The sequence below is a fragment of the Ursus maritimus genome, unplaced genomic scaffold, assembly GCF_017311325.1.
Source record: "Ursus maritimus isolate PB19 unplaced genomic scaffold, ASM1731132v1 scaffold_10, whole genome shotgun sequence".
NCBI lineage: Eukaryota > Metazoa > Chordata > Mammalia > Carnivora > Ursidae > Ursus > Ursus maritimus.
The window spans coordinates 77,578,593-77,591,531 of NW_024423344.1; positions in this window are offsets into that span (position 1 = coordinate 77,578,593).

Consider the following 12,939-nt stretch of genomic DNA (forward strand, 5'->3'; position numbering starts at 1 on the left):
TTAATAGCTAAGTATAGTCCTTCCCTGAGTTCTGTGAGTTGTTCTAGCAAGGTGTGGAACACAGGGGTGGTCGTGAAGACCCCCGACTTTGCAGGCAGCTGGTCTGAAGTGTGGGTGGCCTGGGGGCCCCGGACTTGAGGCTGGCACGTGGAGTGAAAGCAGTCTTGTGGAAACTGGCTAAACTCCCCTGTGTCCCCTTCGTCACGGCAGCGATCTGCCCCCGGGGCCGCACGGCTGGCTGCCAGCACTGGGAGAGACGAGAACCCGCGTTCTCTTTACCCTCCTCATCCTGTGAGGGGACAGGCCCGGGAATGCTCATCTCGGCCTCGTCAATGCCCAGAAGGATGAAGAGACCCCGCCGGGTCGTGCAGAAGGTGGGGGCGGCCCATCTGACCTCGGGGGGCTAAGAGCGCCCCGCCTGAAACATCGGCAGCGTTTTCTCCTCCCCACGCTGCATTGCAGAACGCCTTTGCGCTTAGGCCAAAGCCTGTTGTGCGTCTGCTGCGGGCACGCCACGAGACAGCCCTGGCGGCGGAGGCACAAAGCCTCCGCGATCGGCCTGTGTGCTACCTGACAGATTATGTAAGAATTCTCATTGTCCTCCCTTGTCTGAGAAAAAAAACACTGTATTCTGAAAGTCGGTGGCATACACTATAATCTGATCTTTTGACGAAGCAAAGAAAAGCGGATTTATTTTTAGATAATGAACTTGCTGATAAGTCCTAATTTGGATCCCGTGTTTAAGTGCCTGGGACAGTTCGGCACGTCCCCCGTTCCGTGTGTGTGAGTGTGTTGGTGTGTCACCCATGGGGACGTGGCACTTCCCGGGTCGCACCCGCACAGAGGCCACTGTTGATGCTTCACAGAGAAGAAAAGTAAAGCCGGCGTTTTCTGTGGCTCACAGCTCTCCCTTCCCTGCCATGAGTTCCCCTCGTGGTGCTTCTTTCTAGGTTGCAAGCAAATAGATTTTAAAAATGAACCTCGACCTCTTGCCTTCCCAGAGCGATTTTAGAGGTTAAGTGTAGGTGCTTAGAATAAAGTTCACCCAGAGTCGCTCTGCTGGGTGGGCTGGTTGGCCTCTCAGGGGCGTTGTTTCTGGAGAGCGGCTAGGCGTAGAATGAGCATTTTCACATCTTCATGTCTGTGGGTGTCTCTGCAAACAGGGAGAGACTCCAGAGCAGTTGGCTGAGGCCTGGGACCGGGGAGGTTCCCGGGGATGCTCAGTGTGGAACCGTGGCCTTGGACGTTTGGGGCCTCGTAGGTGGTGCAGGTGGGGGTGAGGTGGGACGGAGGTAGAGAGCAGCCTTTCCTCTGGCATTCCGTCCTTTCGGATGAACCAGGAACCAGCTTCCCTGCACGTGACAAGTGCCAGGTGAGATGGTGAAACACAGTGCACACCCAGGTACACGCGGCTGGCAGGGAAACCGCTAGAATCTTCGGACAAAGCCCCGTCGTCAGCAGTGAGAGAGGACCGGCAAGAGGTGGAAGAACAGCCCCGGAGATGTCTGCATCCTGATGCCCGGAACCTGTGAATGCGTGAGTCACTTCGCAGACGCCATGCCCTCGGGGTCCTTGAGGTGGGGACACTGTCCCAGACCGCCAGCTGGGTCCTGAGAAGCAGGCTCTCCCGGCGGCGGTCTTCCCGGTGGTGGGAAGGCTCAGGAGGGGGCGCCAGTGGCCTTACAGGTGGATGAGGGACTGTGAGCGCGGCGCAGCTGCTGGGAGTGGGATAAAGGGGAGCAGAATCTCCCCAGAACCTTCACCGTAGCCGCGTGAGGCCCGCGTTGGGGCCCCGACCTGCAGAACTACCCCGTCTGTGGTGTGCGCCCCCAGGGCTGTGGCGGTTTGTTGTGGCCACACCAGAAAGTGAGGACGGTGCCGCTGGCGGGCTGAGGGCAGGGGGGCTGCTGTGAGTCTCTGTCTAGGACGGCAGATCCCAAGTGTGGTCATTCCAGCTGCACCAGCGTCCGCCAGGGCCTGTTGGGCACACACGCACGGGCTCAGTCAGTGGGTTTGTGATCCGTGCCCGCAGGCCACTGCTGGCCGGGCCACGGAAAGTCAGGAGCGCAGGGCGGAGGCCTGCGGGGCCGCGCCCCAGGCCCGGGCTCAAGAAGCCAAAGGGAGAAAGCGAGCAGTGCGGTTGCAGCTTTCCTCTTGTCCTTCAAGACCAGATTAAGCAGGGCTGTAGTTCAGCCCATCGACTGGGCCAATAGGAGAGGGGAGAAGGGTCACGGTGTCTAGAGACAGGGGAGTTCTAGTCAGAGGACCTTGGAAAATCAGCTGAGGAGAGACATGAGGACACAGGTGGAGATGGGGGAGGTGAGGGGTCAGCTTGAAGAGGAGAGGCGGGAACCTGGGGCCAAGTGTGAAGTGGAGGTGACTGGTTGTGACAAGGCCAAGAACACGGCCGCGGTGCTGGCTTCCCTCAGTGCAGGGTCTCCCTGGTGGCACCGTGAAGCTTGCCCCCAGCGGCTGCGGCCCATTTCACCACTAAACGTGTGCGGCCCATCGTGTCCAGTCCTGCGGCTCCAACTGACAAGACTCGTCCTGAGGTCGTGTGGAGGGTGGGATTTCGCCCAGGGCCACAGATCTGTCTTGTGGGTGCAGTGAGGTGCTGACTTCCATTTCTGGATAAACTGGCTCTTAATTCCAAAAAGGGAGAAAACCCTCTCCCCTGTGGTCGTGCATTTTCTCACCCAAACACCTGGTTTTGCTTTGCAAAGCCCTGCCCGTGGCCAGCAGGAGATGGACAGCGGCTGCCCCCTGCCTCCGTCCCGTGAAGGAGATTGTAGAAAATTAGTACAATTTCTTCCTCAATTCAGTGAGCCCGTCTGGGTCTGGTTCCTTCTGTTTGGGTAAGTTGGTGTCTGTTTCTTCTTGTGTGAGTTCTGGCAAATTGTCCCTCTCCAGGAATTGGTCCTTTTCATCCATTTTATCAAGTTTGTGGGCATAAAGCTGTTCATGGTTTTTTGTTATTATCCTTCTGATGTCCATGGAATCTGTGGTGATGTCCCAGCTTTCACTTCTAATATTAGTAATTTGCCTTCTTTTTATTTTTGTTATTTATTTGAGAGAGAGAGAGAGAAAGAGTGTGAGTGGGGGGAGGGGCAGAGGGAGAGAAAGAATCCCAAGCGGACTCCCTGCTGAGCGCCAAGCCCAACGTGGAGCTCAATCCCATGACCCTGAGATCATGACCTGAGCCCAAACTGAAGGTCAGGTGTTTAACCCACTGAGCCACCCAGGCGCCCCCATTTGCCTTCTTTTTTAAACCTATTTTTTGAACACTGTCAAACTTACAGGACAGTTGCAAGTTATAGTACAGAAGTCTTTCCCCCATTTCAGAATAAATTGCGCCATAATGCCCTTCTCTCGCATATTCTAACGTGCATTTCCAAGGAACAAAGATATTCTCTTACGTAATCGTAGTCCAACTCTCAGTGTCAGGAAACTAATAGCAACTTTACCATTGAGTCCCGAGACCCCACTCGAATTTTGCCAGTTCTCCCACCCATGCCGTTTGTATCCAAAGGATCTGGTTCGGCTCATCTTCTCTCTAGCTGTCAGGTCCCTTTCGCCTCCTTCAGTCTGGAACATTCTCAGGCTTCCCTGGGCTATCATGGAACAGGCACTTTGGAAGATTACCAGGCAGTTGCTTAGTAGAATGTTGCTTTTTGGGGTCTGCCTGCTGTGTCGTCATGAATGATTCAGGCTGTGCATCTTGGAGTGAACATCGAGGGAGGGGCGCTGGGTCTAGTCCTCACGTGTATCGGGTGTCACGTTAAGTGGCCTGTTGCTGTGGGGGCCATTTTAATGGCTTGGCTAAGGCGGCATCTCCCAGGCTTATCCACTGGACACCCCTTTTTTCTCCTTCTTCATTGCTATCATGTGTGTCGGTGCCTCCGTAAACCTCCTCTTCATTCACGCACGTCTGTGTGGGCTCGCGACCCAGTGGTTTCATGCGCTGTGCTCTGTTGCTACCAGTGTTTACTTGGTGTTTCGATTCTCTCCAGTTCGGCCGGGGAAGCCCCTGCAAGCGGGCTCCCACGTCTCTGCACATCACCATCCTCCTTCGAGGACCTCCCTGCTCTCTGACCCAATGCGATTTTCCGTGTCATCTGGTGCCTTCCCTGCCCCAGCCTTGGGCTCAGCAGACTGTCCCTGGAGTACTGGCCCCGTTCCCTGGGAGGCCGGTGGGGAGGCCGCTGCCCCCAGCCCCTCGGGGCACCCGCAGGCTCTGCACGACGAGCCCTTCCCAGGCAGCCCCCATCCTCCCGAGCAGGGTCGGTGTCACCGTGGCCCCCCCGGTGCAGCCACAGAATCCTCCGTCCTCTTCTCCTTCTTTGTTGAGTTTTTTAAAACCCGCTTATCTATTCTGCGTCAAATTAATCCCCGACTGTTGCTTTACCAGACTGTTAGTTGTTGCAGTGCCTGGTGATTACAGACGCGCATCATTTCTCTTCCAGCCTTTTTAAGGGCCAATCGCTATGGCAACCATATTATGGAAAATTGCTTTGTCTCCTTAAAATACCCTTCAGAAAAAGGTCATTCGGTATTAACACTTCCAACTAAAACCGGCCTTGTAAGCAGCACTAAGAACGTTGTCATGTTTTTTCGTGTGTGCATGTTTTCAGTCGTGTAATTTCAGGAAACTCTCAAAACAGGAGTAAGCACGGGCGTGCACGAGTGTTAAACTCAGTGTGCGTGCGTGTGCCCATAATCTGAGAACATGTTTCTTCTGGTCACTGGCTCCTGATGGGGACATTCTGGCGTCTCCCTGCTCCCCGTGTGGGCTGGGATGGCGAGAGGCACCTGCAGTGGACGGGTGGGCTCTCCTGCGGGCGGGTGACTGCCAGGGGCACCTGCCGACGTCCACGGAGGGGCCCGCCAGGCAGGGCGCATGGACCTGCTCGCTTGGGTGTTGTAACAGCCTGTTGTGGGTCACACGATGGGACACGTTGTTGTTGTTGTTTTCCACTTAACCTCAAGATTTTTTTTTAAAGATTTTATTTATTTATTTGTCAGAGAGCGTGAGCACAAGCAGGGGGAGCAGCAGGCAGAGGGAGAAGCAGACTCCCCGCTGAGCAGGGAGCCCGACGCGGGACTCGATCCCAGGACCCCGGGATCATGACCTGAGGCCAAAGGCTCAACCACTGAGCCCCGGGATCATGACCTGAGGCCGAAGGCTTCACCCACTGAGCCCCCCAGGTGCCCCATAACCTCAGATTTGTATAAAGTACTTCATTAGTACTTTACAGCACAAAACCCGCGAGCACTGTGCTCTGGGTCCCGGCAACTGCACCCCTTGCGTTCTGCGGGGAGGAAGCCGAGGCGCCAGGGAGCCTCGCTCTCCAGCTGACTTCCGTCCAGACGGTGCGAGAAGTTGCTCCTCTGTGCCCGTGCTGCTGCTTTCTTAAGACTTATTCACACATAAGCACCGTCCAACGTACAAGTCACCCTATGTTGTTTACAACGGAGAATGTGCAGGAGCACATGCGCTGCTGAGACCCTTCAAAGTCCGTCAGGACGTCCTCGGAACTGCGGTATTCGGCCTCCCAGAGCTGCTGTCAGCCCCCAGAAACCACGGCTCCAGCTCTCCCTTTACCCAGTTGCCCCCAGATGTCCTGTACGTATTCTTTTCAATCTGGGTACAATTAAAGATCACACAGTGCCGTTGTTTGTAATGTCCCTCTAATTTCTCTTAATCCAGCACAGTCTTCACTGCTTTTTTTTTTTTTTTTTTTTGGTTCGAGATATCAGCACCATGGAGTCCAGGCGAGTTGTCTTACGTGATGTCCACAGGACGGATTGTCTAGTTTTGCCTCGTGGGTGGATTCAGGGGGCACGTTTCGGTGAGGCTGCTGCAGAGGGGACGGACACAGGGTGTCCCTGCTTCACCGCAGCGGGAGACTAAGGATTCCTCAGGTTTGATCACGTGCCAAAGGTGACCAGATTTCTCCAGTGCGATCACTTTGTCATCTGGGGAGTCGGGAGGAAACCCGTGGGATGACCGGCCGAAGCCTCACGACTCTCCGTTCCCCAGTACTCTTTATCAAGTGCGCCTGCAGAACGGGGCACTCTAATTCGGCTGCACCTGCCACATTTCATAACTTTCTTTTGTGGAGAATTTCTCTAGCCTTTAAAAAACAAGGCACTGTGCGTTCAATAATTGCTTTTAACTCAATGTAGTCTAATCTTGTACCACGGTTATTCTTTTTGGTGATCGGACTTTTTCCATGTCTGGGTCCCAGGAAGCTCTCGTCGGCTCCTGGAATCTTTTCGGCACAGTTCACTTGTCTGTAAGTCCCTCTCTGCCTTCTGACATAACAGACGGGCCGAGCTCCCTTGGTTCTTTCTCTGCCTGCCGCCTGGAATGACCTATTTCCTCAGAAGCCTTGGTTCCTGTCCATGAGGAGAGTGCCTTACGGACAGAGAGCTGGGGGGCGGGTGCACACTGCTGCTGGGATATCGTCGTCCCCGGCCTGTGGAGTGCACAGAACTGAGAGTGATATGTTCACACTTACACTCCCACCCAGGCCCAACGGCACAGGGTTGTCCACGTTTGTGTTTCCCTCTCTTATGGTGAGACTCCGGGTTTCCCAAAGCGTCAGGGGGTCAGCTCTGGGCTCTACGCCACAGCGGGCACAAACTCATTTCAGAATCGCTGCGCCAAGCCCACTGCCAAAAACAAACTGAAGAAAAACTCAGGACTTCCTTGTGATGATTTTTGTCCTGAGATTACATTGTACATAGTGTGAATAGTCAGCAGTTCGGTTCTTAGTGAACGTTCTTATTTTTAATTTTTTTCAAAGATTTTATTTATTTATTTGAGAGAGAGAGAGATTGAGAGCAGGAAGGAGGGGCAGAGTGAGAGGCAGAAGCAGACTCCCCGCTGAGCAGGGAGCCCGACGTGGGACTTGATCCCAAAACCCTGAGATCACGACCTGAGCCAAAGGCAGACACTTCACGTGGACTGAGACACCCAGGCACCCTTGAATCTTCTTTTTTATACAAAGGGTGGTATACCATATATACTTTTTTTGTATTTTCTTTTTTTTTTTAACTTGAAATACATCCTGGAGCGCACCCTGTATGAGTTGATACCGTTTCCCTGTTGGTAGCCGCGTAATACGTCAGGTGGCCGTCCAGATGGCACCTGTGTCATGAGACATCGCGATTAGAAATAACGTCCCAACGAATAGCCTTGTGTGTTGGTGACGGTGTTTGTCAGGGCCGGTTCCTGAAGGGGGGTTCTCTGGGGGAAAGCCTGCAGGCACGGTCTCTGGCTTCACCACAGGTGGGCGACGGCTGGCGTTGCACTGGCGGTGTGCACGAGGGCCTGCTGTCCCCCAGGGCGTGTGCCCACACTTCTGAATTTCTGTCCCTGTGATGAGTCAGGTCTGGTACCCCAGCGTATCTGGGATTTCGTCTGTATTTATGAGTGAAGGTGGACATCTTTTCATACGTTAAGGGCATTTGTGTAGTTTTTTGTGGACTGTTTATGTATTTTGTTCATTTTCCCATTGAATTTTTGACCTTTCCTTTCCTCTATTTTTGAGATCGTTTTGTAGGTGGGGGAGATGAGCCCTTTGTCTGTGAGAGAGGTTGTGTAGACTTCTACCAGTTTGTCTTTCCCTATTTGATTTGGCTTATGGTGTTTTTCAGAATCTTAAGAGGTTTTTATAACGAAATTAATCCAACTATGCTTATGTTGCATATCAGTTGTTATAGTTTAAAAAGCTTTCTTCTCATCCTTCATGTCCAGATTATAAAAGAATTCATGCATGTTTTTTTCTAGATGTTTTCCATTTCAATCACCGATCCATTTGGTCTTTATTCTGGCATATGATGTGAGGTGGGGACGGATTTCTGCCTCCTTTCATGTGGCCGACCAACGATGCAGGCATCCTTCGTTACGACAGAGTTTGTCTTGCCCAGCAAGTGGAGACGCTGCTTCTCCTGTGCTGTGTCCCCCCACGTACGTGTGAGTCTATGCCTGCACCTTTCCACTGGCCCGTCTGTTGACCAAACCATAGTTGTAATTATTGAGGCTTTGGGGTGTGTTATAACATCTTGGAGGACTGATACCCCTCCTTGCTCTTCTTTTAGAGTTTTTCTATTATTGTATGCTTTATTTTTCACTTAAACTTTAGAGTCCATTTGTGTAAGTCCGGAATAACAACTTACTGGGAGTTTTATTTCAATTTTGTTAAATTTATATACTGTGTCTAGGACGACTGATGTGTTTATAATACTGAGTTATCTCATCCAAGAACAAGGGATGTTTTTACATTTGCTGAAGTCGCTTTTGTGTTTTTAAAGGTGGCTTGAAATTATTTTCATATGGGTTTTGCATTTTTTCTGATAAGTTAATTCCTAGGTACTTGATCCTTTTTGTTGCTTTTGTAATAGTGTGTTTTCTCCTTTCTTCTCTTGTTCATTGTCTGGGGTGCACACACATGCACACGCAACACACTCACTGTGGAGTTTTATGGATTTGGTTTACATTCTATTTTCTTGAATCCTTTTGTTATTTTTGGTATTGAGCTTCCTTGCTGTGCCTTTTATTGGGATAGCAAATTATTACATCATCTGCAAATGAAGTTCTATTTCTTTCCAGATTTCTAATCCTAGAATTCCTTTTCCTTATCTAATTGTATTTATTATATTTCTAATCGATTGTTAAATCGTGATGCAGTTAGTGGCTATTCTTGCCTTGTTTCTGACCTTAGTGGGAAGTAATCTACCATCCATCTTCCTTCCTTCCTTCCTTCCTTTCATTCTTTCTCCCTCTCCCTCTCTCTCTTCCTTCCTCCCTTCTTTCCCTTCCTTCCCTTCTTAAAGATTTTATTTATTTATTTGACAGAGAGAGACAGCCAGCGAGAGAGGGAACACAAGCAGGGGGAGTGGGAGAGGAAGAAGCAGGCTCATAGCAGAGGAGCCTGATGTGGGGCTCGATCCCGGATCGCCGGGATCACGCCCTGAGCCGAAGGCAGACGCTTAACCGCTGAGCCACCCAGGCGCCCCATCTACCATCTTCTATGAAGACAGATGATGACATAAGGGCTGACTATGTACGCACACGTATGTATCTACATGCATACCTAGTATGCACATACGTGTGCGTGCGTGTGTGTAGGTATGGATATAGATACACATACGTGTGTGTGTGTTTAGAGAAGTGTGCGTGAATTCTTACTGCATATTTTTTATCAGGTTTTTTTGTGTGTGTGGGTTATGGAGAAAACCATGTAATCTTTACTTTTATTAGGATGGCAAATTATAGTAACGGATTTTCTAACATTGATCCAGCCTCGCGTTCTCAGAATCAGTTCTATGTGGACACTGTTTTTTAATATGTTGTGGATTCTGTGTGCTCATCTTTTATTTAGGATTTTTTGCATTGGTATTTATAAGAAATGTGGTTGTATAGCTTTCCTTTTGGTGCTCTCTTCATTGCTTTTAATGTCGATGTTCTACTTGCTCCAGGAAAGAATTCGGGAGTTTCCTTTCTGTGCTCTGGGACAGTTCCATAGTGCTGAGTCGTCTTGTATCTGCCAAGTACATTCCCTGTGAAACTACCCAGGTCTTTTTCTTTTCCTCCAGATGGTTCTTTGATAGCTTCATGTATTTTGTCTGTGGAAGTAGGGTCTGTTCAAGCTTTCCATCTTTATTTGGGTCAAGTGTAGCAAGTTGTATTTTCTTAGGGAATTATTCATTTCATCTAGGTTTTAAAATGAATTTGCATAGACTCATACAAAATAGTTCTTATGAGTCTTTTATGTTCATTTGTTTCATGGTTATTTCTCTCTTGTCACTTCTTTTCTTTATTTTCCTGGTTAGGCAAATTATAGAACTGTCTGTTCATTTCTTTTAAAAGAAATAGCATTCTGATTTATTTAATAGTTCTATTTACTTTCTATTATAGTCCATTGTAGTTCCATCTAGTGATATTTAATAAATACTAAATATTTAGCTTCTGTTCTGTATCACATTTGCTTTTAGACTTATTATTTTATTCTTTCTGCTTTGTATATTTTATCTCTTTGTATATTTTATCGTTATTTTTCCAACCTTTTGAGTCTGGAACTTAACTTTTTAAAAAATTAACTCTGTTGGTGTAATTATTTAAAGTTATAAAATTTCCCCTGACCACTGTCTTAATCGTATCCCATGGATTTTGATATGTAGTGTTTTTATCACACTTATTTTGGTAATTCTGCAATTTTTATTTGTACATTTCAGTCAATTGTTTATTACAGTTTTTTTTTGATTTCCAAAAGAAAAGACCTCTCGGTATTTTGAGTCGGTATTAATTTCTAACGTTTTTGAATTTCTATTGGAGGGGCGCCTGGGTAGCGCAGTCGTTAAAGCGTCTGCCTTCGGCTCAGGGCGTGATCCCGGCGTTCCGGGATCGAGTCCCACATCGGGCTCCTCCGCTGGGAGCCTGCTTCTTCCTCTCTCACTCGCCTGCTGTGTTCCCTCTCTCGCTGGCTGTCTCTCTGTCACATAAATAAATAAAATCTTTAAAAAAAAAATGAATTTCTATTGGAGATGTATGTTTGTATTTTAGTATTAGAATTTTATTTGTGACTAATAAGCAGTAAATTTCTGTGAATGAACATGGACATTTGAGAAGGACCATGTTGTCTATTTTCAGAGGCAAAGTGTAATAATTTATCGTAGTATCTAGTTTATTGATGATTCCATTTCCTTTCTGTTGTTTTGTCCTTTTGCCCTTTCCTGGACGGAGAGGAGCTGTTACCTCCGTGAAGTAACTCCTCTCTCCTGCGGTTTAGTGGGTCTCTCTTTCCGCGGCCGCACATCATGGTCGTTCCTGTGACTTGTTACGCAGACGTCCGTAACAGTACGTCTTCATTATGAATTGTTGTGTTAGGCATCAAAAGGGGGCTTTGTCTCTTTACATGCTCTTTCTGTGCTTGAATCTTGTGCCGACCGTTTGGACTCCTGCTTTCCTGTGGTTGCGCTTGCTGGGACCCGTTGGCCCGCTCAGCGCCACGAAGCTCTGCGTTCTGCGTGCGTCTCTTGGACGTAGCGTCGCTTGGGCTCTACCTTGTGAACGCATTTGAAGATCCTGAGTTTTCAGGGTGATGTTTGATCTCAACCACATTATATTATTAATGTTGTATTTACAGGGTGTATTATAGTGTATTCTATTTCCTTCTTTTTTCACATTTTGTCCTTTTTTTGGTCATTAGGAAGCGTGTGTCTGTATTAGTGGTTACGTTCACACTCACGCCTTTTATAACACCTGTAATCCTTTTCCTCTCACCTGGACCCTGATTTTTATTGGCTGCAGGTGACATCTGCTGACTCCCGTCTGTCACCCATGTGGCTGTTTTTATTTGCTTATTTTTCCCATGCTTTTTATTTTTTGCTGTTGTCTTGTTTCTACTTTGCAAGACATCAAACATTTATGTACTCTTCTTCTATTCCCGTTCCCACCCCGGTGTCGGTTTTAGATCGACGCTTAAATATTTTCAGTGTTCCCAATCAGTCCTTTTGGTCAATACTTTCTTTGGTCAACACTTGCTTGGAAGAAGTTTGTCCTCAGTAGACTCCTCAGAGGAGCATGGGGCACAGTATTTCGTGGCCTTGTGAATGCTCACAACTGCTTTTCCGTAGCCTGAGTCTTGAAGGACAACTTGAAGGAGCATAAAATCTTTGACTCCCATGTTCTTTCCTTGAATTTTTTAAAACAACTGTGAATCTCCTGCTGTGTTTGCGTGTTGCTCTCTGGTCGTCAGATGCTGATTCATGTTCCGTGTTCTTCCCTGGGGGAGTCACCTCTTCTGCTTACCTGGAGGAACAAAGGATTTAAAAAACACCTCTAATCACTTTATTGGGATCGGTTCTGGTTTTGATCATTTCAGGTCAATTTTATCAGCTACCCACGGGCCCTTTTAATATACAGATTCAAGTTTTCGTGTATTTCCACAGAATTGCCTTCTTTATGGTTTTATTGGGTTCTACTTTAGCAATGTTAGCTGCTTCTCAGTGTTACGTGGTTTTTCCTTTTGGAACTCCGATTAGCTGCATATTGGACCTTCTCTGTCCACCTTCTGTGTGTGTGGTTTTCCCTTTGATCCTTTCACAACTTCCTGTGTTATCCCCATTCTCTTGGCTGTTTCTGCTCCTGTCCTGTGTCCCTGTCACGTACTCGGTTGCATATGTTCTCTCTTGGGCACCTAAGAGTTTAATTTTTACTTCTTTTCTTCAGTTTCTTCCCCAAATTCAGCAAATTCTCATTCACATATTTTGATATTCTTTTTGTTTCATTTTCAGCTTTTGGATTCTTGATGTGAAGTTTTTGAAATTTTAAAAAAGGAACGTGTGTTTCCTACTGTCTGCTTCTGGTTGGGTGCTGCTCACAGCTCTCTGCTTCATGTCCTTTTTGTGCGGAGAACTTTCAGCAGCTGGTGCAGAGGCGGGTGTGTGTGTGCAGCTGGCCCCTGGCACGCGGTAGGCATCACCTCAATGAGGACTTACTGAGTGGAAGGAATGGGGGGCACTGGCCAGTGGGGAGGCTCCCAGGGCCTCCTGCCTCTTTCCAGTAGTGAAACCATCATGCCAGAGTCAGAGGACATGTGCCCCCATCAAGAAGCAAACCTCACGCCCCTGGGCTGGGGTGGGGCGGCAGGGGGGCTGGGGGAGGGGCAGGCACCGCAGAGCCAGCAGGCATCTCAAAGCTGCAGGAAAGACAGAGTTTAGGCTTGGAGTCCAGCAGACCTGGGTTTGAATCCAGTTCTTTACAGGTGGCCCCCTGGGTCACGTGGACAAGTCATTTTGTGCCCCTGAGCAAGCTCATCTCACCAGCAGATGTGACTTGACCCCTACCCCACACCTGGCTGGTCCCCAGGTGAAATTGCTCCTCTCAGAGGAGACTGTTGTGTGCCCTCCACTGCTCCCAGGGTCAGCTTT